The following is a 27,947-nucleotide window of genomic DNA, read 5'->3' as shown; positions in this document are numbered from 1 at the left end:
TTGTATGTGACGGCTCAGGATTTTCATCATCATAAATAGTACAAAAGTGATGCACATTCATTTTTAGGAAATAGATACAGATGAATTTTACTGGTATAAAAATAAACTCTTCCTCCCCAAAATCCATAATCACAGTCTAAACATGAGAGAAATATCAGAAAAAATAGTCCCAGTGGAGGGATGTTCTACAGAATCCTCATCAATCCTCTTCAACACCATCAAGGGCAACAGAAAGAGGAAATGTCTGGAAAATGATCATGGCTAAGAGGGGCTCTGGTGTTCTGGATGGGATCTAATGTTATTTAAAAACAAAGAAATATGCAGCAATAACGATGTTTTGCATCATAATCTGCACCAACTACTAAGGATGCTTCAGTATCAGTTCATCAATTAAATGTATAATATTAATGTAAGATGGCAACAGTAGGGGAAACTGAGTGTGGGATATATGGGAACTCTCTGTACTGTTTCCTCAGTTCTCTAAATTTAAAACTGCTCTGAAAAACAAAATCTACTTAAATTTTGTTAAAAAAAAAAAAAAAAAACAGAAACTATACCACCCAAAGTAAGCAAGTGAACATATTATTATCTATAGTTCTAAATGTTTTTGTCTAGGTATAAATTCCATCTTATTAAAAAATAGATTAAACTATTTGGGATTGTTTTATCACTCTTTTTTATTTAATTTTTTGACAGGTAGAGTGGACAGTGAGAGAGACAGAGAGAAAGGTCTTCCTTTTGCCGTTGGTTCACCCTCCATTGGCCACCATGGCCAGCGTGCTGCGGCCGGCGCACCGCGCTGATCCGATGGCAGGAGCCAGGTGCTTCTCCTGGTCTCCCATGGGGTGCAGGGCCCAAGTACTTGGGCCATCCTCCACTGCACTCCCTGGCCATAGCAGAGAGCTGGCCTGGAAGAGGGGCAACCGGGACAGAATCCGGCGCCCCAACCGGGACTAGAACCTGGTTTTCCGGCGCCGCAAGGTGGAGGATTAGCCTAGTGAGCCGAGGCACCGGCCTGTTTTATCACTCTTAACACTAAGTTATGAACATTGTCGGTATCAGGATTTTTTTAATTTATAATTTTGTTTGAGAGACAGAGACAATGAGAGTGTGTCTATCTGGCAGTTTACTCTTCAAATGCTCACAGTGGCCAAGACCAGGCCAGGCTGAAGCCGGGAACATGGAACTCAATCTAGGTCACAGGTAGATGTGGGTGGTAGGAGACCAATCACTTGAGTCACTCTGGTGTCTCCCAGAGTCTGTGCTGGCAGGAAGCTGGAGCCAGAAATTGAATGCAGGCCCTCCAGTGGGGGACAGAGGCATCTTAACTGTCTGCTGAACCACTCAGCAGGTGCCTGCCCCTCTCAGTGTCAGGAAATTCTTCCAGAGCAGCATTTGTAACGGCTGCCCAGGCGTCTGCTTGAACTACTTAACCAGTGTTTCACAGTTAGTTGTTTCCCATTTTCCAGTTCTAATAAATAATTCTGTTTAGAGTTTTGTTTGCTTATTCTTTTATTTGACAAAATGAGACTAAATCATACCTGGTGTTTTATACTTAAGTCTCTCAAAATATGCTGTAAACATCTGTCCAAGTCAATGAACATGAGCTACAACATAAAAGGTCAAAATCAGAATCCTGTCAACAACTGCATTCACAGGTTAGCAATACCCAAAAAAGTTCTTCTAAGTTGCAACTTCGTAAAAACCATGAAAGACCATAGAAATATATCATGAGGCCGGCGCCGCGGTTCACTAGGCTAATTCTCCACCTGCGGCGCTGGCACACTGGGTTCTAGTCCTGGTCGAGGCACCGGATTCTGTCCCCGTTGCCCCTCTTCCAGGCCAGCTCTCTGCGGTGGCCCAGGAGTGCAGAGGAGGATGGCCCAAGTCCTTGGGCCCTGCACCCCATGGGAGACCAGGAGAAGCACCTGGCTCCTGGCCTCAGATCAACACGGACATGATCAGCGCGCCGGCCGCAGTGGCCATTGGAGGGTGAACCAACAGCAAAGGAAGACCTTTCTCTCTGTCTCTCTCTCTCACTGTCCACTCTGCCTGTCCAAAAAAAAAAAATATATCATGAATTAAGTATACTTTATTAGCAGATGAACTGAAGTAGGAATTCATATTAAATGACCCATAATCACTATGCTTGTTTCCTTATGATGTAATTGTCTTCTTAACTGTCAATCTCTCCCCATTTGGGATGTGTGGCCAAGAGCTCTGTCCTGGCTCTGGTTCTCCGTTAGCCTGTTTAGGGGGTCGCCTGCTGACCCTCGGCACACCCCACCTGGGCCAACAAACCACATGAGCATCAACAGATGGCCTCAGGATTTACCTACAAATATCAGAGAATCCCAGACTTTTCTGCAATTACACAAAAGTTGCTTTTTTGTTCAGTGCAGAATCTTTATTTCCTTAGTTGTAACCATGTCTATTTTTATTTGCTACTTCCTTGCTTCTAACCACGCGATTTCCTTGGTTCTAACCACATCTGTTATTTGCTAGCTTAACGATTCCAGCTATATAACGAGATAAAGTATGTCGAGTGCTCAATGTGGCACACAGCAATTATTCAGTAAATGTTATTTGTTACTATTATCTCTCCAATGCATAAACATGACTCTGGGAGCTGCAGAATGACAGCTGCAAAATGGCTCATTGTGACAGGAGGAAGGGGTTTAGAGCCTCCCCCAACTTTTGGCAGGAAAGGATCCATTTCGAATCTGTGTAATTCATGAAAGACCTTCAACCTCTCCATTTTGTGGAGATATTTACTCTGTATGTATTTCTCATTCTCACAACAAAATAAGGGCTACATTGCAACTCTTTTTCTGCATCACCAGGCACTTTGATGAAACATTCATCGTAAGGCTATGGGTGGACATGGGTGCATCTCAACAATAAACTGGGCTGCAGACAGAAGCACAAGGAACACGTACATCTGTCACACAAGTCATCGTCTGGCTGGGCCTTCATCATCTCATTTGTAAACTGGGAATGACGAAGTGTTTACAGCATCCCTGTTTCCACAGCAATTTTGGAAACACTGAAATGATAGTAATTAAGCTCTGGCCTTCAGAGAGAAGTGCTACACGTGTAAACTTGCTTAATGAGGTAGTGCTGGTTTTGCTACTACTGTATGTATGTGACTATAGGAGAATATACCTTCCTTTCTCTTTTCACATTCTGATTAACAAAAGCTAATTTCTGATCTTGTCACCAATCAAAATTGTGTTTGAAGAGACAAACAATGCCTGCTTAAGAATTCCAGGGAATGACTACAAGGAAATGGCTAGAATCAGAAGACTTAACGGGAGCTCTACCTGCTGGGAACAGTCCAGCCTTGAATCTAAGGGACCACCTATCAGGTTTCAAGTTGACCTTGGACATCAGCTAGTCAGTCAGCTGAGGCCATCATTCTCCCTAACTTTTCTCTTCTTTCTTTCAAAATTGTTCTTGCGATAATTAGCAAGGCAGGGAAAGCATTTGAGACAAGATTGCTGGCCTCTTGAATAAATCTTGTTCCTTGCATCAACTCCTACATTCTGGACCCAATTAGTAGTTTTTCTTATATCACACACCAGAGTTTAAATGCAAAACATGCCTCTATCTGCCTAGTTTGCTCTTCTTCAGACCCTATATTTCTTTATATATATATATATTTTAAAAGGCTGTTTATATTTCCACTTCTTATATTTATTTGCAACCAACTTATCCTCAGGCGTCCTGGTTCTCCACCCACTGGCAATTGCTATGTCGGAGTTATGCTGCTTTCCTTATTTTTTAAATCAACCTACAAGGACTCTGATGTCTGTGTGTCAATAGTAATTTGAGTACTTGACCCTGGTAGCTCCCTCTCCATTTCTATCATCCTTTTTATTCTTCTTGTGACCCATTGCATACACAGATCCGCTGAAACCTTCTCTGAGTTTGCATCTGATGACACAACAGGACAGAGCCACATCAGAGCTCATCACCATAATCTGCTCCTGCCATAGGCTCAGTGCAAGGTGTCCATGGCACAGGGACCCACCACCCACTGGGCTCTGAGAGCCCCAGGGAGAGGCTCCCTAGGCTTGTTCTAGTTCTGCTCCTGGAGATAGGGGAGCTGCCTGCACAAAGTGGGTTAATAGACCCAGTCTATCCTGAGCCCATGTGGCACACCCTGCCTGCTTCATCCTACCTTCTTCCCTCTCAACAACTCCAGCTTGTCCTGCTCTCCTGTCTGCGTAAATCCACGGTTCCCACCCTCCGGTTCTGCAGGGTCTTCACCTGCATGAATCCATGCTGATGTGCAGATGACAAGAGACTGTTACTCAGGTAAGACAGCTGCACTCCAACAAAAACATCTGGAGATAATACTGTAGCCCAAAGGAAAGCCTCAGAGGAAGTAATATCCCAATTCTAAGAAGTATGCTAAAAAAGAGGCATTTGAGGCAAATAAAGATTTCAGTGCTCCTGAAATTACAGGATGTGTGTAGTTCTTTATTCTTGCTAAGCATAGGGCCAGTCTCCATGGCATAGTGTCCTTGTAAGAAGTGTCACTAGATGCAAAGTAGGGGAGGATGGAGGGAGTGTTAATCTTATACACATTAGGCTGAAGGGGGAGATGATCAGTAAGCATCCAATTTACTTTGCTGCTCTGCCTGGGAGGAAAGTAAGGGAATTAACATTTATTGAAGCTCTTCTATGGGCTGGCCATTGTCCTGGACACTCCATATTCACCATCTCATTAATCCTAAGAATAGCTGCCATTTATTACATGCTTGCTCAGTGCTATACCCTACACTTACACTCTTAAATATATTACTTGTCTCACTCTTCCTAACAATCCTATAAATAAGTGTTATTTCCCATTTTATCAGCCAAGAAACAAGGTTAGAGAAATCAACTTGCTCCGTACCACAGAGTAGTTCAACTTTGATTCAACCCATGCTCTTAACAGAGTTCTGTGACCTACAAATTATGACCCGGTTCTTCAGATGAGGAAACTGAGGTTCAGAGAAGTCATGTAATGTGCCCTATGTCACGAAGCCCATCAGAGAGGCACCTTGCTTCTTCAAACCCTGGAGTACCTGAGTAGAAAGCCCAACTGTTCCATCCTGGTTGATTGTTGAAGGACTGCTCTCCTTCCAAAGACTTTTATTCAAGAACATGTGCTTTTTTTTCCAAAACCAAAAACATGGATTTAAAATGTTAAAAAAAAAATGGATAGAAAACACAAGGATCAGTCCTCCAAACAAAAATTGACCTGAATGTTTGAAACATAGTCTCTGTAATACCATGTTGATCTCCAAATGTCATTCTCTAAAGTTCAGTATCACTGTACTTAAAAGTATGATGCAGAATGACTTAGTTGTAGAGGGAAGACTCCAGTCAAAATTGCAATAGGTAATTACTTATGTTTCTTATTCCTATGAAATAAAAAAAAAATACTAGGAGTGTGTAGGGTAGAAATTAGAGCAGGGTCAGTGTTGAAATAAAATGTAAAACAATGTCTAGAGGAAAAGATTGGTGGTGATCTGGGTGAAGTGGCCGCTGGCACAAAGAACTGCACATGAGAATGTAAGAGGGAATTGGAAGAGACATGAAGAAACAGGTCAGAGAAAGAAGTTCCACACCATCCTGGGGCAAGAGAAAGACCTCATCTTCCCCAGAGCTTTGCTTCGGTAACTGCTGGTTCTTGGGCACTTTCTGCATGCTCCCAGGTGGCCTTTGTCCTGCCCTTCTTTGGGGTAGACTTCATAATACCTAGGTGGGAAGCCCAGGAGGCCTAGCTAACCTCAATGAATTCAACACACTCAGGGTCAGGAAAGGTGGTGGCTACAGCAAAGAGCACTAATTTGGGCATCAACAGATTGGGTCCAAATTTCAGCTCTACCCCTGGAGGTTGTTTTTTTTAACTTCCTAGTCCCTGAGTTTCCCTATGGATGGAAGAATAACTCAACAGTGTATGTGAAATCATCCAGAATGATGTCTAGCACATGGTAGATATTTTATGTCCTGTCACCTGGTATATGTTCTTTCAATGTAAAGATATAAGTTCTCCCTATCCTGGGCTTAACTTATACCACATTGTTTCATTTCCTCCTACTAGTTTTAGGTGAAAACGATATCCCCTTCAGAATCAATGTCAAATTATTTTTAATATATACATGATTCTAAGTCCTAAACCTATAATCATGTGGTTGGTTCTGAGAACCATTCAAAAGTCATCCAGCACCAAATCTGGTGAATAAACTAGATTATATACATATGCATTTTTGGTTTAAAAGTATGGATAGAGGGGGCAGGCGCCGTGGCTCACTTGGTTAATCCTCTACCTGCGGTGCCGGCATCCCATGTGGGCACCAGGTTCTTGTCCCGGTTGCTCCTCTTCCAGTCCAGCTCTCTGCTGTGGCCCCGGGAGTGCAGTGGAGGATGGCCCAAGTGCTTGGGCGCCTGCACCCGAATGGGAGACCAGGCAGAAGCACCTGGCTCCTGGCTTCGGATTGGCATAGTGCCGGACGTAGCGGCATTTGGGGAGTGAACCAACTGAAAGAAGACCTTTCTGTCTCTTGCTCTTTCTCACTGTCTATAACTCTACCTGTCAAATAAAAAAAAAAGTATGGATAGAAGAGAGGGAGGCAAGGAGGATGAAGACAGTCGAAAAAAGAATTTCTGCAAATGGAGTTAGCAGTAGCAGCAAATTCCAATAAGGCCATACTGAAAGGAACAAGAGGACAACACTGATTTGGATATGGATGTCTTCTTGTAGTGACATCCATATGTAGTGATAATGTGTAAGCATCTGAAAATAGGACAGAGGGAGAGGATCCAATGATGTAAAACCTCCCATTCTCACTCTCTCAGAGATCCAGATGGGTTGTGGGGTCACCTGATTACAGCTACCCTATTTATTGGCTTTCAGCATACTTCTATATGGGGAAAGAACCTATAACATGTTTGTCTTGCTAACCTGAAAAATAGCACCAGAAATGCCAGTCTGAATAACTGAAGTTACAAGAAGTTAATTCTACTGATTATATAAGTAAGTTTGAGTATTACTTGTCCTCTTTGAACCTCAGCTTCCTCCTGTCTACACCTGTGAAATGGCAGGATTCATCTGGGGTCTGCTTGGCCTAATGCATTCCTGAAAATTTCCATCCTTTACAGGGAAGCACCATGACGTCCATCTTCTACAGATGCAGAAGTGAATTTACTGGGAAGTACCAAAGTGTAAGATTTGGAGCCACTCCAAATCTTTACTACCCTGTGAGGAGAAAATGCCTTCATGGGGTCATATGTTTTCATAAAATCTGCTAAAGTCAATCCTTTTGTGCTCTTAAAAAATAAAAAGGTATTCAAGAGCCCCCAAAAATCTTGATCTACCCGTATTAAATACATATTTCTTGCCAAATCCACCAATAAAATTTAGAGTTCATGAAAAGTAGAGAAAATTACCCAGAGATCTAATAAGGCCAGAAGAAGTTAGTTTAAAAGGAAACCACGTTCAACTTCCTGCATTCCCCATGGCCCCTCTGGCATATGCTGGTTTTTTAGAGCAAGAAATGGAAACCTTAGACAGCAACATGGCTGACCCAAATTCACAACCTAGATTGAAGTCTGAAAATGCACTCTTGATAACAGGCTGTCATGCTCTCCACCCCAGTGCTGAGGGCACCAAATCCCCTGAAAGCAAATGGTGCTCAGCTTCACTAACAGAGTCATGAGTTTCGCAGCACAACCAGGGAAACTGGATACAGTCATTCCTAGAAGGCCAGTTTTAACACCCACCTAGTGTTTTTCTACGTAATTTAAAATAGGGTAGCTGGTGGCTGTCTTTCAGCCATGGCAGAGATTATTTTTGCTCTCAATTACAGTGACCGAAATAGCAAGCACTACTCTGGGAATACAGAATGGACTAGCATTTAATTCGTTTTCAAGACAGAGTCAGTCTTTCTAACGATTAGCTGTGCTTGGGTTTGCAAGCCTGTGTGTGTGCATGCATGTGTGGTTCCTCCTAGCTGCTTTGCACGCCCTGAGTCTTGCCCGTGCCTCTGGCTTGCCTTTGAGGTGCAACCAGCTCTACACATTCTCCTGCTGAAGCCTCTGAGGCCACCCTAGTCTGTGGGAGCCTGCATGGAAGTCCCTGGATGCACTGTTGAGCACTCCATTAGAATGCACCCAGTCTATTTACCAGCCGCCCGCCTCCCAGAGACCACCAGCCATGGGGCTACCCATCCTGGAGGGAGAAATGAGTCCATTGCCACACAATTACTAAACACCAATTTTGAATCCAGCTGTGGGGGAGGCAGGAGAAGCATCCTTGGGGGGTTAACTACACACAAATATATTTATTCAACTTGTGGGGAATGTGAGCTCTGATGTTCTATTTCACAAGCCACTTATGCAATGGTCAGTCTGCTTCCCGAAACTGATACCACTGGTGGTGCTGGTAGGAAAGATATATCAAGGAAAATTTCTAAACCAACAATAATTAGACAAGTATTAAATTCGACATTTTTCCCCCTTGAAAATTGTTTCTTCTCCTATTTTATCCCCTGCTGTGCCTCCAATATTGTCCTCTAGAGACATTAGTTGTCAAACTCACTTAGCATTCATTCAAAAAAATACTTACCAAGTGCCTATCTTGTGCCAATACTGTGTTTTTTCCTTCGGAGAAAAAAAAAATTTAAAAGGAAAGGCTCCTAGCCTCATTGAGTGTACAGTCTAGTGGGAGTGATGGAGGATACAACAGAAGAGTATGGTGTGTTGTAGTAACTGTTGAAACCCACAGGGAGGTTGGCTGGTGAGGCACTGACACCTGAACCTATGCAACTGCATTGATGGGCTGCCTGGGAGAGGCTTTCAGCGGAGTCACACTCTTACCCCACCCCCAGATTGGCCAAAAGGCTTTGTGGTGATCCAAATAATGCATCTGAAGAAAATGTTCTACTCTGTTTAACAGGAACAATTAATGTCTGGTGTTTGGATTTTTATTGGTGCCATAATAAATTACTACAACCTAACAACTCAAAACCACCCTCACTTATCATCTCTCAAGTCTATAGGTCAGATGTTCAGTCCCATGGGTCCTATAGCAATGGGCAGTGTACTCTGTCTAGGATCTTACAAGTCTAGAGTCACCATGTAATTGGCTGAGGCTCTTCCCCGGAGGCTCTAGGGGAGAATCCACTCCCTAATTCATTTATGTTGGCAGAATTAACTTCCTTTTCATGGTTCCATGTGAGCACTCCCACCCTCAACCCAGCAGTGGAAGATAGGGTCCTTCTCACACTTTCAATCTCTCTTGCCTTCCTCTTAAGATTTCAAGGATTCAAATGACCACCTGGCTCATCTGAGTAACAATCCAAGATAGCTGTCTTCATTTTTTTACAGTCAGCTGATTGGCAACCTTGATGATATCTGCAAAATCCTTTTGCCACAAATAATAACCACTGTAGTGAAAGAGGCACAAGGGTCTGACATTCTACTTATCTCAGTCACACAGTGGCCTCTGTGGCTCACATCCATCCCACAAGTAAAATTTGTTTACCCAGGGCCAGCACTGTGGCATAGTGGGCTAAGCCCCCACCTGTAGTGCTGGCATCCCATATGGGCACCAGTTTGTATCCCAGCTGCTCCTCTTTCAATCCAGATCTCTGCTTGTGGTCTGGGAAAGCAGAGGAAGATGGCCCAAGTGCTCGGGTACCTGCACCCATGTGGGAGACTCCCAGGAAGGTCCTGGCCCCTGGCTGCAGATGGGCAAGCTCTGGCCATTGTGGCCATCTGGGGAGTGAGCTAGTAGATAGAAAACCTCTGTCTGTCTGTCTGTCTCTCTCTCTCTGCTTGTAACTCTAATTCTCCAATAAATAAATAAAATATTTTAAAAAATATGTTTACTTAATATTTAGGTTCCAAAAAGTTTTATGCAAATACAGCAACAACAAAAATCCCACCAAAATCTCATCATCACAAAAGCCCTTAATCTAATTATCAACATATGATTCACATACAGTTGAAGCTTTGGGTGTATTTATGTAAGTACAAACTCTGGCACATAATTCTCCACAGGTGGACCTATGAAACTATTAAACAAGCTCTCTGCTCCCAACATGCAAACATCAGATAACAATCATAGACATCCGAATTCTGAAAAGGGGAAATGGAAAAGTAAAGTTGAAAAAGTAGAATCACCCATCCAAAGCAGATTTAAAATCCAGCCAGGCAGACACCATTAGGTTTCAGTGCCTGGACATAATTCTCTGTGACTGTCCATTCTACCCTCTGACTCACCAGGCAGGTGGAAATAGCACTACGTTCCAGCAGTGCGCTAACAATTTTATATATGTTCACTCATTTCCTTCCAAGGGACCCCAGAAAGTACAGCCATTTTTTTAGTACCCATGGGGAATTGATTCCAGGAGCCCCAATCCTGCAGATACCCAAACCTGCTGATGAAGTCCCTTACAAAAAGGCATCGTATTTGCATTTAACCACAACCATTCCTATCATAAACTTTAAGTCATCTCCAAGCTACTTACAATACCTAATACTATGGAAAGAGTTGTTGTACTGTGTTGGTTAGGAAATAATGACAAGAAAAACTTCTGCACATGCTCAGCACCAACACAATTTTTTCCAAATTACATTCCATCTGTGATTGGTGGATTCCATGATGGCAGAACCCATAGATATGGAGGTCCAAGTATATGGTGTTATTTTTTATCTCCATTTCATAGATGAAGACACCAAGATGTACACAGGTTACACAGTTTTTCCAAAGTTATGCAATCAGGCAGTGGGAGATCTAGGCTCAAACACCAGCAGTTTGGCTTCTGAACCACTAGACTGCACTCCACTCTCACAAAGTCGATAATCATTTTAAACGGCCGAGTTCTGCAAGAAAGCATTTAGAAAGCATTCCAGGCTTTCCCTATTATACCACACTATTTCCTCCGAGACACGTGGGGATGTTTGTAAACCAAGGCCCAGTTCCCCAGGTGCCGTACAGTTGGTTTGAAGACACCTGGCATCCCAACAGAAGAACACGCAGGTGAGAGTGTAAAGGAAAAGCTGAGTGTTAGACTGCTTGCACACAGGACTCTGTGAAAGTCTCCTATGACATGAACTTGCGTGTGAATCTTCCCCTCCTCCCAAAGAATCTGTCTCCTCTCTTTAAGAAAAGAAGGTCATAACTCTTCCTCTATTTTCCAGTTATCCTTTAGTCTTTGCTCCTGAAGGAGAAACACAGTTCTTTAACACTTCTTCATGGGGAGGTAAAGAAGGGAAGAAGGGAGGTTAAACTCTTTGGGTTTGAATCCTGGACCTGCCTCTTCAGATCTGTTTAATCCTGGGTTACTTACTTAACTTCCCTGAGACACTTCTGTGAAATGGGGAGGATGGCAGAACTTACCTCAAAGAGATCTTGTGATAATTAAATGCATAAAACTTTGTGCCTGGACTCTAGTAAATAACTCAAAACTATCTTATAATTTTTCTATATTTGTGATTTTCCATTTAATTTTTTGTTTAATAAAGATTTATTTGAAAGGCAGAGTGACAGAGAGAGGGTGAGACTGAGAAAGAGATCTTCCATCTAACGCTTCACTCCCCAAACGGCCACAATAGCCAGGACTAGGCCAGGACAAACTCAGGAGCCTAGAACTCCATCTGGGTCTCCAATGTGAGTGGCAGGACCCCAGGCACTTGAGCCATCAACTGCTGCTTTCCTAAGGAAAAGCAGGGAGCTTGATTGGAAGCAGAATAGCTGGGACTTGATCCAGCGCTCTGATATGGGATGCCAGCATTAAGGCAACACCTTAACCCACTGGGCCAAAACATGGGCCCCATTATTTCTCTATTTAATTTCACTTTCTGAGATGTGCATTTGGCCTACTAATTAAAACGCTCATATACAACATCAGAGTGCCTGAGACTGAGTCTCAGCTCCACTCATGACTCCAGTTTCCTGCTAATACACATCTTGGGAAGTGGAAAGATGCCTGAAGTCCTTGGGCCCCTGCCACCCATGTGGGAGACCTGGCTTGAGTTCCCAGCTGCCAGTTTCAGCCTGGCCCAACTCTGGCCTTGCAGATTGTTTCAGAGTGAACCAGTGGATAGGCGCTCGCTCGCTCGCTCTCTCTCTGGCTTTCTTACTAACTCACTCTGCCTCTCAAATAAATAACATCATTTCCTTGTTTTCATTTTGTATCTTTAGTAATTCCCTTGAGACTAAATTGTAGATAATATAGATACAATTTTATGGGTCAAAGAAATATTCTTTTTATCTTATTTTATTGTTTGAAATAGGATGAATTTGAAAATTTCATTATAAAAATATTCTGTAAAATATTTTACTGCATTTTCTAATAATGATCCAAACTAAAACAACAGGAATTCTTCCTAATTTACATTTTGTACTCTAAATTCACTTTCATACAAACTCCATTTTATTGTGGCTACTCAGGAATAATTTATTAATTTACCTCTTCCCCTTGCTTTATCATTTCAGTTTTCTCCAATATTTTGTCTGTAGAATTTTTGTTCCAGTCCTAAATAGAAGTTGGCAATAAGTCCTAACCAAATGGACAACCAAAATTCTGTAGAAGTTTAATCATGAGGGAAAAAAAATCTGTGTTACACTTAAAAATTCTTAATCCTATAGCTTTAAATCTACAACACCCATCATGATGGATATTTAGAAAACAAGTGTTGGAAAGGATGTGCAGAATTTTGAATCCTTGTTGGTGGGATTGCTAATTGTTGTAGAAAACAATATGGCATATTTTCAGAAAATTCAAAATAGAATACCTATATGATCACACACTCCCACTTATCGGCATAAATATCCAAAAGAATTGAAACATTTTCTAAAAAATATTTGTACACTCATGTTCATGGTAGCATTACAATCCAACAGACAAAAGATGGAAACAAATCAAGTGTCCATTGACAATGAATGGATAAACCAAATACTGTACATGCACACAAAAGAACGCTATGCAGCCTTACAAAGAAGGGAAATCCTTTCACGTGGTATAAGATGAATGAAACTTCAGAGTGCTAAACTAGAAGAAATAAGCTTGCCATTTTCCTTGTATATGTGGTATATGCAGTAGTCAAATTCATAGAAATAGAAGATTAGAATGATGGCTACCAAATTGAGGAAGAACAAAAAAGGTAGTTATTGTTTAAAGAGGCAAAGTTTCAGTTATGCAAGGTAGAAAAATTCTAGAGTTCTGATTCACAACAATATGAACATACTTAGCCCTATAATATGAAACTTAAAAGTGCTTATGTATACTTAAAAATAGTTAAGTAGTAAATTTTTGTTATGTGTTTTCATCACAATTTAAAAAATAGAATATACAGTACCAATAATGGATCCTAATATAAACTATGGACTTTGGATGACAATTATTTGTCTGGGTAGGTGAGTTAGTTGTAACAAATGTACTGTACTACTGCCAGATGTGGATAGTTAGGCGGGATGGGATAAAGTGGGAGCAGAAGGTGGATGAGAACTTGTGCTTTCTGACCAACTGTGTGAACATAAAACTACTATAAAGAAATGTCTGGGGCCGGCGCTGTGGCGCAGCAGGTTAACACCCTAGCCTGAAGCACTGGCATCCCATATGGACACTGGTTCAAGATCCGGCTGCTCCACTTCCCATCTAGCTCTCTGCTATGGCCTGGGAAAGCATTAGAAGATGGCCCAAGTCCTTGGGCCCCTGAACCCACGTGGGAGACCCAGAAGAAGCTCCTGGCTCCTGGCTTTGGAGTGGCACGGCTCCAGCAGTTGCGGCCAATTGGGGAGTGAACCATCGGATGGAAGACCTCTCTCTCTCTCTCTCTCTCTCTCTCCGCCTCTCCTCTCTCTGTGTAACTTTGACTTTCAAATAAAAATAAATAAATAAATAAATGTCTGTTTTTCTTCAAGTTCTGAATTCTAGACTATGCAAATGCTGCAAACATTCAAAAACAGCTTCAGAAAGACTTGGCTGTGCCAGGGGTGAAGACAGCAGAGGGTGGCCACAAAGGCACTTGCAATGTGCGGTAACAGAAGCTCTAACCTATGGATGATTCTTGCTCCTTTGGGACTCACTTCTTAGGAACAGTATGACTCCCTGTTTCATCATCTGTAACATAAAGGGCCCCATTATGACCACGTAGGCAAATTTGACCAACACACGATTTTACAAGGCTGTTAGTACTGGCCTCATACGTGATTTTCAACACGTAAAAAGTTGTAAAATAGATGACTTCAGTTGGGATTTGTGCTTGTAATTTATGGTTATGTAATACTTCCCAAATTCCCCCATTTAGACCTACAACAAAAATGACTATTTCTGTGAACTACCATTCAGCTATAACTGGAATTTTCGTACGCGAGACCTAAAAGCAATTCTGCCGTCATCCCTTATAATTACATGAAGTCACAAAACAAGCTGCAGAAAATTCAAAATGAAATTATACAATGTATCTTTTCTGATCACAATGGAATGAAATTAAGACAAAGCAGAAGAAAGACTAGAAAATCCAAAACCATGTAGAAATTAACACATTGTCTTCTTAAAATTTATTTGAGAGAGAGAGAGAGACCTCTCATCAGTTTGTTCACTCCCCAAATGTCCACAATAGGCAGGATATTGCCAGCCCAAAGTTGGGAGCTAGGAAAACAGTCCAGGTATCCCACATTGTGGCAGGAACCCAATAACTTGAGCCATCACTACTCATTCCCAGTGTCTGAAGTGACAGGAAGCTAGAGTCGGGACTCACAGCCAGGAATTGAACCCAGTTACTAAATGGGGAATGCAGACATGTTAACTGCTAAGCGAATGATTGTACCACAACACACTGTTAAACAACCAATGAGTCAAAAGATAAGTCACATGGGAAATTTGATAACAAAATTGACTTTCTAATATTGGGGGAAATGAATATCCACAGGCAAGAATGAATTTGGACGCTTGTTTTAAGCCCCATACAAAAATCCAAATAGATTAGTTCTAAGGGGAAGCCTCAAAATTGTAAAACTAGAAGAGAGAGGAGAAACTCTTCAGACATTGGACTCTTTATTTCTTTAGCCTCACCCTTGATGTCTCCGTTTTGAAACTCTTCTAAAACATATCCTCCACCCCAAGGACTTTGAGTGAACATTAGTTCTCCCTGGAAAATGTTCCTGCTGCTGCGAGTTTTTGGAAGAGAAGCTAGAATGCTACCAGCATGGACTTCAGAATACCTCTTGAGAGAGTGAGTGAGTGAGCAGAAAGAGTGAGGTCAGGGTGGCTCCACTACAGTTTCATGGTACCTCATAAGCCATCTCTCCCATCCTTCCCAGAAGTTAGTCTTAATCACCTCTCCACCTCCTTTACCTTCAACTTCAATCTCCTTCCCTCCCTTCCTCCCTCCCTCCACCTCTCTCTCCATTCACTCCTCCCCTTCAGTACCTATGTGTGTTCAAGTCTCGTCTCTTAAAAAAAAAACCTTCCCCCATGCCCTACATTCATTTCCTCTCTTTCATTTTCTTACCTCCTTCACATGTTCATTTTCTTAAAAAATTTATCAGTGCTAGTTATCCCTTTCTCAAGTCCTACCTTGTCATTTAAAGAAATGTTGTTATGACTTTATGTACACTGACAAGTTTACAGAATAACACTGCAATATACATATCACACATTGTTAAATCTTTTATTTTTATTTTTATTTTTTTGACAGGCAGAGTGGACAGTGAGAGAGAGACAGAGAGAAAGGTCTTCCTTTTTGCCGTTGGTTCACCCTCCAATGGCCGCCACAGCTGGCGCGCTGCAGCCGGCGCACCGCACTGATCCGAAGCCAGGAGCCAGGTGCTTCTCCTGGTCTCCCATGGGGTACAAGACCCAAGCATTTGGGCCATCCTCCACTGCCTTCCCGGGCCACAGCAGAGAGCTGGCCTGGAAGAGGGGCAACCGGGACAGAATCCGGCGCCCCGACTGGGACTAGAACCCAGTGTGCCAGCACCACTAGGTGGAGGATTAGCCTATTGAGCCGCGGCACCGGCCCACATTGTTAAATCTTAACCTTCTATATCTGCTTCAACTCCTATTTTTAAAGAAATAAATCACATTATGATTCAAGTTCCTGTGGATATCACCATGACTTCATTTTCTCCCTTTCTTCCCAAAAATTTTCATATTTATCAGTTTTATGAAAGCTGGTATGTTACTAATGCAAATATAAGTATTCATACACAATGTATAGTATTTCTATAGATTTTTGAGCTTTTTATAAATAGCATTTTTTCTCTGTCTGGCTATATTTCACTTATTTATTATTCAAAATGGCGTATGTGCCCATAGTTCACTCCTTTTTACCGAAAAGCATTATTCTAATGTCTGAATATGCCTAAATTTGTTCAATCATTCTACTTGCTTTGGGACACTTGAGTTGTTTCAAGCACAGGTTATTAAGAATAAAACTGGGCCGGCACTGTGGCGTAGCAGGTAAAGCTGCTGCCTGTAGTGCCAGCATCCCATATGAGCACCGGTTCAAGTCCCAACTGCTCCACTTACAATCCAGCTCTCTGCTATGGCCTGGGAATGCAGCAGAAGATGGCCCAAGTCCTTGGGCTCCTGCACTCATGTGGAAGTCTTGGAAGAAGCTCCTGGCTTTGGATCGGCACAGCTCCAGCCACTGTGGCCATCTGGGGAGTGAACCAGTGGATGGAAGACCTCTCTCTCTCTCTTTGTCTCTGCCTCTGCCTCTCTGTAACTTTGACTTTCAAGTAAACAAATAAAGTCTTTAAAAAAAAAGAAAAAACTACTATTAATCTTCTCATAAGTCTTTTTATGAATATGTTCATTTCTCTTCTTGAACAAATACCAATAAGCCACAGTGTATGTTTATATGTTTAACTTTACAATAACTTAATGTTCAAATTAGCTATATGATTTTACTTTTCCAGTAGCAAAATATGAAAATCACAGTTATTCCACATATTTGCTTGTATTTAGCATCATGTGTTCTCTGACTTTAGCTGGTATACAGAGGTATTTCCCTGTGATTTATTTTATAATATTTTCTTAATATTAAATAATGACACACAATACACCTATGGAACCATTATTATAATCAAAACCATGAACATTTTTATCATCCCTCACCTCAAAGTTTCCTCGTACTTTTTATAACCCATCACTCCCTCAACCTCTCTGCTCAGACAACTACAGATGTTTTTGTCACTGTACATCAGTTTGTATTTTATAGAATATTATATAGATGGAATCATACAATATGCACTCTTATTTAATATGGTGGGATTTGCTCAATATAATACTTTAAAATTGATCCTCATAGATTTGTGTGTAAAAAGTGTATTCCCTTTCATTGCTGAGTGGAATTGAATGGATGGATACAGCTTATGTGTTTACCCATTTACTAACTGGTATACACTTGGATTGCTTTCAGTTTGGAATATCACACAAATAGTTGCTATGAAAATTCATTAGACGTGTCTGTTGGACATACTTTTTTCATTTCACTTGGGTATATAACTAGAAGCAGAAGGACTGGGTTGTATGGTAAGTGAATATTTAACTTTTGGAGACCCTGCAAAATCGTTTTCAAAACTGTCAGCAGGGCCATGCTTACTCTGAAGGCTCTAGGGAAGAATCCTGTCTTGCTTCCCTTCCAGCTTCTCATGGTTTCAGAACATCCTTGGCATTCTTAGACATAGCTTTATCACTCCAATCTCTACTTCTGTCTTCACATGGCTTTCTTCCCTATCTTTCCTCTGGGTCTGTGTACCAAAATCCTTCTCTCTTTCTTCTTGCAAAGTCAACTCCTATGACTACCTCTTAACTTGATTGCATCTGCAAAGACTATTTCAAAAATACTTTTACAATAATCAGGGGTTAGGACTTAAAAGTATCTTTCAGAGCCAGAATTTAACCAGCAAAAATGGATATTTACCAATCCAACATCTGATACTATTTCTTTCTCTGAAATTACTTTTAGAAAAATGGAAAATCATTAACATAAGAGTCATATCTTTCACATTCATTTTTCATGATTTTCAATTTCCTTGTCTTTTTCTTCTATGTCCTAGGTGAATTCCTCCATGCTATCGTCCTATATTCTAATGCTTTCTTTATATTGGGTTCACTCTATAATTGATTGTATCTACTGAGGCTTTTTGTTTAGTTAGTTTATTGGTTTGACTTTGTGTTTCAATGACTATATTTTTGAATCTGGATATGTCTTTTAAATTTGCTTCTTTTATATTTTCATTGTTATTACTACTGGTATGGAGTAGATAAAAAGTGTATCAAAGTAGCAATTTATGTAGTCACCTATGTCAAAAGTCTTCAACTAGCACCTCAACTCCTTCCAATAGGTTTCTAACTCCAAGAATATGGCACTGTTTGCCACACTCTTCCATTTTAAAATGCTCTTCTCTTGGCACTCCAATAACAAAACTCTCTTCTTTTTCACCTCTCTTTCTTTTAAAGTTCTTTCAAGATGCCTCTTGCTATGTCACTCCACTGAAATTCAGGGTGATCTCTTACAATTATGCCATTTTATAGGCAAGAAGGGATGATCACAGGTTTTAAAAGAGGACTAGACTATTTAAAACATCCCTGGGAAAAGAATTTTTTAAAAACTTCTATGTAGAAGAAACTCTCTGCTCTATTCAGATATAGCTATATAGATAAACACAGGAAAATTGCTCTACCCAGAGTTCTAATCATTCTTTTCTGTAGAATCAGTGTGACAAATTATCTTGTGCAGACATAGATTCTTTCTCCATGGCAACTATAATTCACCTTAGAAATCTGACAGAATGGAATGCCAAGTGCTGTGTCAGGTTGGCAACCGGCAGAAATCAAAACACAGGGCTACTCTGAAAAGCAGATGCTTTTTCTCAGCAATTCATTTATTTAAAGCAAGATGGGTACTTCCTGTTTGGAAATTATCTGGTATCCAACATGCAGATAATAGTCACGTGTGTAACTCCCTTGGAAAAAGAATGGGGAAGTTTCTCCTTTTCCCACCTTTCCAAATAATGGAAATACAGATAATTACAAAAAAATCTAAAGGACTGGCCGGCGCCGCGGCTCACTAGGCTAATCCTCCGCCTAGCGGCGCCGGCACACCGGGTTCTAGTCCCGGTCGGGGCGCCGGATTCTGTCCCGGTTGCCCCTCTTCCAGGCCAGCTCTCTGCTATGGCCAGGGAGTGCAGTGGAGGATGGCCCACGTACTTGGGCCCTGCACCCCATGGGAGACCAGGATAAGTACCTGGCTCCTGGCTTCGGATCAGCGCGGTGAGCCGGCCGCAGCGCGCCAGCCATGGTGGCCATTGGAGGGTGAACCAACGGCAAAAAGGAAGACCTTTCTCTCTGTCTCTCTCTCTCTCTCACTGTCCACTCTGCCTGTCAAAAAAAAAAAAAAAAATCTAAAGGATAAAAGACTAAGATGTACCTGGTTGCTTTGGAAAAACATTGATAATCCTAAAAATACTAGCAATTATAATAGTTAACAGAGACTAAGATTTTATGTGCCAGGTATAATCCTGAGAACTATATATATATATATATCCTTAGGATCTAAATCCTTAGGAATCTAAATATATATAAATAATATAAATATAAATAAATAAATATATAAATATATAATGCATATTGGCTAACTTAATCCTCATTACTCTTTCTATCAGGAAAGACTATTATTACTCACATTTTGGACATTACAAAATCAGAAACAGAGAGGTTAAGTAGGTTTATCATGGAAGCCATATATCTTAGAGGCCTGCACACTGTCCTTTCCCTTTTCTCTCACTCAAATATACCTCCACTCCTCCAGTCACTCAAGATATGCTTGACAGACAAAACACAGGACACTCCATTATATCTGAAATCCAGATAAACAGCGAAGAGCCTTTCAATAGAACTATGTCTTATAAAATATTTGGGGCATATTTTCCCTAAAAAATGATTAGTTGCTTATCTAAAATCCAAACGTCACTGGGCATCTGATATTTTTATTTGCTAAATCTGGTCATCTACACAGGCACTTTGTGTTCTCTCTACCTCATCAAAATTTCTTATCAAGAAAATTGTAACTGCCCCATTTATCCTTTGAAAATTGGGGTCAACCTGTCATCTTCCCAGCTGTGGTCACAATTTAAACTTCATTTCAAATTGCTGTAAGTGCACTGATGACATAATGTGAGGCTTCAGTGAAAAGTAAAGGATATTTTTGAGGCGGGGCTGAGGAGTTTGTTGCCAGGACCCTGGAGTCCCTGGGATGCCTTCTTGTCTGGGTCCTATCTGGATGTCCTGGATGAAGAGTTGGGATGAGCACAGGAGGGCCCCTCCCCACACTATCCCTGTCAGGCCAAGAGCATCGATTCTAGGGCTTTTCTGCCTTGGTACTGTTGACTTTTTGAAGCCAGATAATTCCCTGATGTGAGGAGCTGTCCTGTGCCTTTGTGGTGTTCTGCAAGAGCATCCCTGGCCGGTTCCCATCAGAAACTTCCACCCTCAACCCAAGTTGAGAAAACTAACACGGTTCCCAGACACTAGCAGATATACCAATGTGAGGCAAAAATCCCCTTTGTTTGAACCACTGACCAAGGGCAGTGCCAAAGACAGGAGCCTCCTGAATGTAAATCTAGGACATCTTGGGATTGAATACACACCCAGCTTCCTGCTCAGAACAAGGGCCTGCAATGACATTGGGACTGAATCAGTAGTCAGTGACAGAAGTTCCTTTGTGGCATTTGTCTAGTTTCTTTACATTGAGCCATAATAGGACCCACATTTTTTTCAAGGAATGGCTTCGTCCATATAAACAGATAAAAGATGGTTAAAGGAACTGCCTTATCTAATGAATTTATATACAGACACTGTTACTGTAAATCAGGATGAATTCTGTTCCTAGTTGCCTTGCTTTCTGCAAGCCTGTTTAAGGTCACTGGGATAATGGGTCATTTTTAGGAATCTAAAGCTGTTTATTTAGATCTAAGATAGCTTGAGAATGGAGAACATTACATTTATAAAGCTATCTTTTGAAACAAAATTACTTTCCCCATGCTTAATTTACACATGGAATGTTTAACATTCACAGTATTTTTGCTTATAGCTGTATACTCTAAATCATGAAGTTTTGATGCAATAAGGTGAAGACCACAAACATGTAAAATACTAGAATGTACAGAGCCCAGAAACCATGTCAATTTTTGTAGCTTTGGTAATACTGTTCCAGGTTAGACCCAGAATAATCCTAATCATTGTTCTAGAACACATTCAATATATCATCCACTCTTGACTTTAGTTCTAGAAAAGGCTACCCCATGCATCTCTAGCTAATATGATCGTTCCCATCACATTTTCACCATCTCCTTTCTCTCCCACACATACCCACTCCAGAATGGAGCATCATTTCCTTAACACTTTTTCTAGATTGGGGTTCAAAAACGATGCAGTTTTTAAAAGTATTAAATGGAGAGATGGATAGAGAAAGACACATACAAACAGAGACAGAGAAATTTTCATACATTATTTCACTCTTCAAATGCCCAAAATAGCTGGGGCTGGGTTCTGACAAAGTGAGGAGCCAGGAAATCAATCCAGGTTTCCCGAGTGGGTGGCAGGAACCCAATCAATCTAGCCATCTCCACGGCCTCCAAGGGCCTGCATTAGCACTACGCTGGAATCAGAAGCTGGAGCTGGGGATCAAAGTGGGACACAGGCATTCCAACCAGCATCTTAACCACTATACCAAACACTTGCTCCAATGGAGTTCCTTAAAAGTCTTCAGTTCCATTATCATTGTAGATTTAGAAAAGAGGTTGCTGTTGTAGCATAGCCAGTAAAGCGACAGCCTGTGATGCTGCCATCCCACACAGGTGCCAGTTCCTTTCCCAGCTGTTCCACTTCTGATCCAGCTCCCTGCTACTGACCTGAAAAAAGTAGCCAAAGATCACCCATGCAGGAGATCTGGATGAAGCTCCTGGCCCCTAGTTTCAGCCTGACCCAGTCCTAGCCATTGCAGCCATGTAGGGAGTAAATTCACAGATGGGAGATATCTCTCTCTCTCTTTCTCTTTCTCTCTCTCTCTCTCTCTCTCTCTCTCTCTCTCTGTCATTCCCTCTCTGTCTGACACTCTGATTTCCAAATAACCAAATCTTTTTAAAAAAAAGTTAGATTTCTACCATTTAAGTCTCTCCCTGACCTCCCAGCAGGAGGCAGCTGGTTGTGGGGCCTCAGTAGCTAACTAAAGGCAGTTGGCAGTAGCAGTCAACATTTTTGAGCATTTGTTATATCTCAGTCTCTGTTCAGAGTGCCAATATGTACTATCGTATTTAATCTTTGAAACAATCTTATGAGGTCCCATCATTACCCCTATTTTACAGGTCAGATAACTGGTACCAGAGAGGTAAAGTAACTTATTCAGGGTCACATGGCTAGTAAGTGGAGGAGCCAACTTGTGTGCCCAAGTATCGATTCCAGGGTCATCTTTGCTACCAACGCTGCCACACTGCACATGAATGGAGGAGCATGGAGTTTAGCCAAAGGGCTACAGGAGTCTTTACTGAGCAGATGTTTGTTTCAGAAAGATGGCCCCATTTGTAATGGATGAGCAGTGACTGCAGGCAGAGGAGCCAAACCAGAGAGGCAGCAGGTAGCAACTGAGGGGGCCTGGACTGACAATGCCAGTGAGGAAGGAGAGAAGAAGAAGATAATGCTGGGGAGGACTGTGGAGGTGGATGCCTCAGAACTGGAGACCACATAGCTAGCTGTAGAAGAAAGGATGAACAGGATCGAGGATGACGCCCAGATGTCAGTTTGTTGGTGAACTGACTGATCCAGAGCACACAGAAGGGAAGACAGCCAGGGGGATTAGTGAATTCGATGTGGGATATGTTGGAATCCCCACAAAGCTTTCCTACATAGAAGCTTCCAAAGCAAACCATTCTTTTGAAAGTCCCATTAAATGGCATATCACTGTCATGAGGGTGGGCTAATGTGTAAGTGGCATCTACGGGCAGGCAATGGTGAATGTGCAGGGGGCTCCATGACACAAGCTGCCTCTAAAAACTGTGAGCCTGGTGGAGAGCTGGCAGCCACGTGCCTGATGGAGCAATCAGTGACTCCACTGTGGGCCAATCCTTCGCTTTCACGGGCCTCCAGATGTTCTGGACATCAACCTTGGCAAAGACAAAAATCTCTCCAGTGAACTTGGGAAAAAGATATAGGAGAGCTCTTGTCCCCTAAGAGAGTCAGGGTAAAAGAAGAAGCAGGAAAAAAAGGAAGATGGAAATAACTTTTGATACGCAGAGTTGTCAAAGGCCTAAAGGGGATTTCCACAGCTGTAGTACATGGATGTTAAAGCAAGTGCTGGACTGTCGGCCAATGCCCCCATCACCCTATCTATCTATCTAATGTTCAATTCCAGAGATACACAGGCAGCCAGAGAACATCCATTAGACATGAACTCGTTCCAAATAAGTTCTTTCCCTTGCCTCCTATCACATGGAACTTGGGACAAGGCAGGAAGGGAGAGGGAAATGTAGTTTTACCATACAGAGAATATTAGTTATCCAACATCTCTACAGTCTGAATAAATGTTACATAGAGCATATTCTAGATATTTATTGAGTGCTTATTAAGTACCATAGCAAAGTTCTGTGCTAAGTGTTTTTAATTCATCAACCTATTTACTTTTTACAATGAGGCAGACAGTGCTAATGACACTCCAAATAAAAACAGAAGTCAAGCAGCTTACCCAATATCATACAACCACTCAGGGACAGCATTGAGATTTGAACTCAGTTCTGCCTGACTCCAGAACTGGAGCCCCCAAAACACAGTACTGTAATCATGACTTTGCAGCTAACAGGAACATGACATGGTTCTTGGACTATCCTTGTCACCATTGTGAGAAGTCAGGGTGAAATTGCCTTATTCAGTACCAGGTAGAGGGGGTACCTAGCTTCTGCTACCAGAATGAGCCTCCTTCTCTCTTCTCCTAGCACTACAAGGAACTGCCCAGGAAAACGAGGCTCATTATGTTGATCACATCCCTACTGCCTTACAAATTGAGAACACAGGAATGAAGATATTTAACAATGAAAATGCAAAGCAGCCAGACATGTCACTAAGCTCTTTTTTTTTTAAAAGATTTAGGAAAGAGAGAAATGTAGATCTTTAAAGAAAGAATTTGAAAGGACTCTGAAAGTATGGGCTCCTACAATGCTAGTCTAGACTTTTACTTTTTATCCACAGACTCTGTATTAGAATAGAATCTGAATATGCTTAATAGATTTCATTTGGACTTACATTAAACTTAGGGAACTTACCTAGTTCAATTTCATTTTGACAAAGCAAGTCGGATTCTCCAGCTGATGTATTGAGCAGGCATCTGGAAGCCAAAGCAAAGTACTCAGAGAAAAGAAACCCAAGGCAAATTATTCCTTCCCACTTTGGTTGACATTCACTTGATAGTAAAGGGGCAAGGGTTGTGGGCTCCCTTCATACAACCAAGCTGTTATTTTTGTCTTTGGAACAGATAAGAACAATAGTATCGTGCCCAGGTAGACTACAAATACATGTATTTGCCTGTGTGGCTTGCAAAGTTGCCAGTGTGCATTTGGGGGATCCAGTCCTATTTTTTTAACCTTAAAAATTTGTTTTATAACATGATGGAACATATAGACATTGGTATTCATTTTCTATTACTGTCATAACAAATCATCACCAGCATGGTAAGTTTAAAAAACACAAATTTAGTACTTCCCAGTTCTGGAGTCTTGAAGTCCAGAATGGATGGAAGTGCAATGCTCTTTCTGGGGGCTCTGGGAAGAGATGGTTCCCTTGCTCTTTCTAGTTTACAGAAGTTTCCTGCATTCCTTTGTCCATGGCTCCTTCCTTCTTCCTCCCTCCTCAAAACCAGCACCTTAGCATCTTCCACCCTCTTTCTGACTTTGACCTTCCTGCATCCCTCTTAAAGGGATTCTTGAGATTATATTGGTTCCACTGTATAATCCAGGATAATCTCCTCATGGTCAGAAAACTAATTTATTCATAACTTTTATCGTGCAAGGGTAGTACACAGGTTCCAGACATGAGGAAGTGAACATTTTTGGTGGTGGTAGAGGCAGGATAGGGTGCATTTTTGCACATACCACAATGATGGCTGCTTTTAATGAAAATTTCTTTTTTATTTTTATTTTTTTAACTTTTATTTAATGAATATAAATTTCCAAAGTACAGCTTATGGATTACAATGGCTTCCCCCCCCCCATAACGACCATCCCACCCACTACCCTCCCCTTTCCCACTCCCTCTCCCCTTCCATTCACATCAAGATTCATTTTCAATTCTCTTTGTATACAGAAGATCAGTTTAGCATACATTAAGTAAAGATTTCAACAGTTTGCTCCCACACAGAAACATAAAGTGAAAAATACTGTTTGAATACTAGTTATAGCATTAAATCTCAATGTACAGCACACTAAGGACAAAGATCCTACATGAGGAGTAAGTGCACAGTGACTCCTGTTGTTGACTTAACAAATTGACACTCTTGTTTAGGCATCAGTAATCACCCTAGGCTCTTGTCATGAGCTGCCAAGGCTATGGAAGCCCCCTGAGTTCACCCACTCTGATCATATTTAGACAAGGCCATGGTCAAAGTGGAAGTTCTCTCCTCCCTTCAGAGAAAGGTACCTCCTTCTTTGATGACCCGTTCTTTCCACTGGGATCTCACTCACGGAGATCTTTCATTTAGTTTTTTTTTTTTCCCCCCAGAGTGTCTTGGCTTTCCATGCCTGAAATACTCTCATGGGCTTTTCAGCCGGATCTGCATGCCTTAAGGGCTGATTCTGAGGCCAGAGTGCTGTTTAGGACATCTGCCATTCTATGGGTCTGCTGTGTATCTCACTTCCCATGTTGGATCGTTCTCTCCCTTTTTTATTCTATCAGCTAGTATTTGCAGACACTATTCTTGTTTATGTGATCCCTTTGGTTCTTAGTCCTATCATTATGATCAATTGTGAACAGAAATTGATCACTGGGACTAGTGAGATGGCATTAGTACATGCCACCTTGATGGGATTGAATTGGAATCCCCTGGTATGTTTCTAACTCTACCGTTTGAGGTAAGTCAGCTAATGAAAATTTCTTATCAGAATAATATATTGGAAACACTATGTTAGTCTTCAAGGGTCAGGGTTTGTTTTGTTGAAGCTTTGCTATCTATGACTTCCAACGGTTGGGTTACCATTGTGATGATTTTCCACTCAGCTTAGGTTGAACTTGAGCTTGGATAGGAAAGAAAATGGCAGAGTACAGAGAACATGCCACCCAAGGAGGAAAGTGTACAATTAACAATAGTGTTTCACTTATGCATTCAACAAACATTTACTTATCAAGTCATAATCAAAGAGTCTAACCATGTACTTAGCAAGTACTAAGCACTAGGAAGATGTAGAGAAAGATGAGTCCCAAAAAGGCGTCCAGGATTTTTAGAGTAGTTGCATCTGGAAACCAGAGGAAAACCCAATTCTCAAAATCAACTGTTTGATTTTGAATGCACAGTCTAGCTCTGTCATTCCTTTTATTTTGGCTGCAACTATGCAGGAGCAGGAAATCACTAGCTATCTGTGGTAGATATTCCAAAGGTACACACCATCAGAAATAGAACACATACTTTAGGTTCACCTTGGAATTACATCAATGTTTTGGCTTCCAGAATAGAGAATCAAACCAAAAATAGAGAGCCACTGACCAAATGTTTTCACAAATATGCATTTTAAAAGGAATGAACCAGTACTTCTATGTGGCTATAACCCAAGGAATAGAACTATTAAAAAGATACTATTCCTAAATAACTATATATGTAGCATTTAAAAATTGGTGATGTTTTAACCACCAGTGAATTGATGACACAGTCTGAAAAGCCTAGTTGAGCTTGAATGTATTCTCATGCTCTTGTTGCACATAAAGGCTATGAAAAGAACCAGAAGGCCAAGGTCACCTGACTATTGCCACCATCCCCATGTGATGCCACCTTCAGGAGGATCTGTGATTCAGCTGTGGAAAGGGCCTCATCCTGGCTCAGAGTTAAAGCAGAGTGAGTACCTTCCAGCCTATCCTGCAAGTGCCCCCCTCCCCATGGAGCCTCAACAACATACCAAGGCAAGAGGCACACAGTTCACCATGGCCTTTCACCTGTGTGTGAGAAACAACCTTCCACCACCACTGCCAATGCTTCAGTAAATGCTGTGAGGAAAATGAAATGGGTGGCATGGTGATAATAACAGCTAGCATTTACTGAGAACCTACTGCTGCATTCTAAGCAATGTGCTGACATTCACTCTTCCAACAGTCTTATGAGGTAGGTAGCAGGATGATCATTGTTCTCCCTCATTTTACTGATATGAAATGAAGCATTTTAGAACTTATGTAACCCGCCAAGTTAGTGAGTAGTGGAGTTGGTGTTTGAGCCTATATAATGTGGACCAGATTCATCATCTCAACCCTCACACTTCAGTACCTTGCTTTAAAGAGGGCATCCTGGGGCCAGGAGCATGACTTCAGTGGGTGAATGAGAGATATCCCTAGAGAAATAATCCAAGTAGGTGAGAAAAAGCTCAGAAGTTGGATTCCTATACCCCAGGCTGAAATCCACGGCAGCCACAGCTTCTGAGGACGTAAAGATAACTGTAGAGTTCATATTATGGCTTTTGCAGGGCCTCTCTCATCTGGAATGGAGGAAAGCAAAAGACAGAGAGCATTCTGACTTCTGGATGGAACCCAAAAAGTTCATCTTCAGTGGAGAACCCAGCCAACATCCGTGATGAGGTCTTCCTTCTTCATATCTGCTAACTGAGTACTGCATCCAATTCTTAAGAACAAACTCAAATCAAGCTGCAGAAAATCTGAAACTCTGATACAAAAAGAGGGCTTCCTCCTTAGGGA

At 41.5% G+C, this 27,947-nt stretch overlaps 1 long non-coding RNA gene across 7 annotated transcripts in view; it reads right to left on the bottom strand.

Annotated features, from left to right (window-relative positions):
• The window catches only part of LOC127492122 (uncharacterized), a 140,826-nt gene that overhangs the window by 19,514 nt on the left and 93,365 nt on the right, over nt 1-27,947 (bottom strand). For 6 of the 7 annotated variants that reach the window (XR_016213242.1, XR_016213243.1, XR_016213241.1 and 3 more), the window contains exon 2: nt 24,326-24,387. This is a non-coding gene — a long non-coding RNA (uncharacterized LOC127492122). Of the gene's footprint in view, nt 1-21,647; nt 21,926-24,325; nt 24,388-27,947 lie in introns of those variants that run through there. The other variant, XR_016213244.1, reaches the window with a different exon arrangement.

The sequence above is a fragment of the Oryctolagus cuniculus genome, chromosome 9 (assembly GCF_051225735.1).
Source record: "Oryctolagus cuniculus isolate XC-2025 breed Fujian yellow rabbit chromosome 9, ASM5122573v1, whole genome shotgun sequence".
Lineage (NCBI taxonomy): Eukaryota > Metazoa > Chordata > Mammalia > Lagomorpha > Leporidae > Oryctolagus > Oryctolagus cuniculus.
This window is presented reverse-complemented; position numbering and strand designations above follow the sequence as displayed.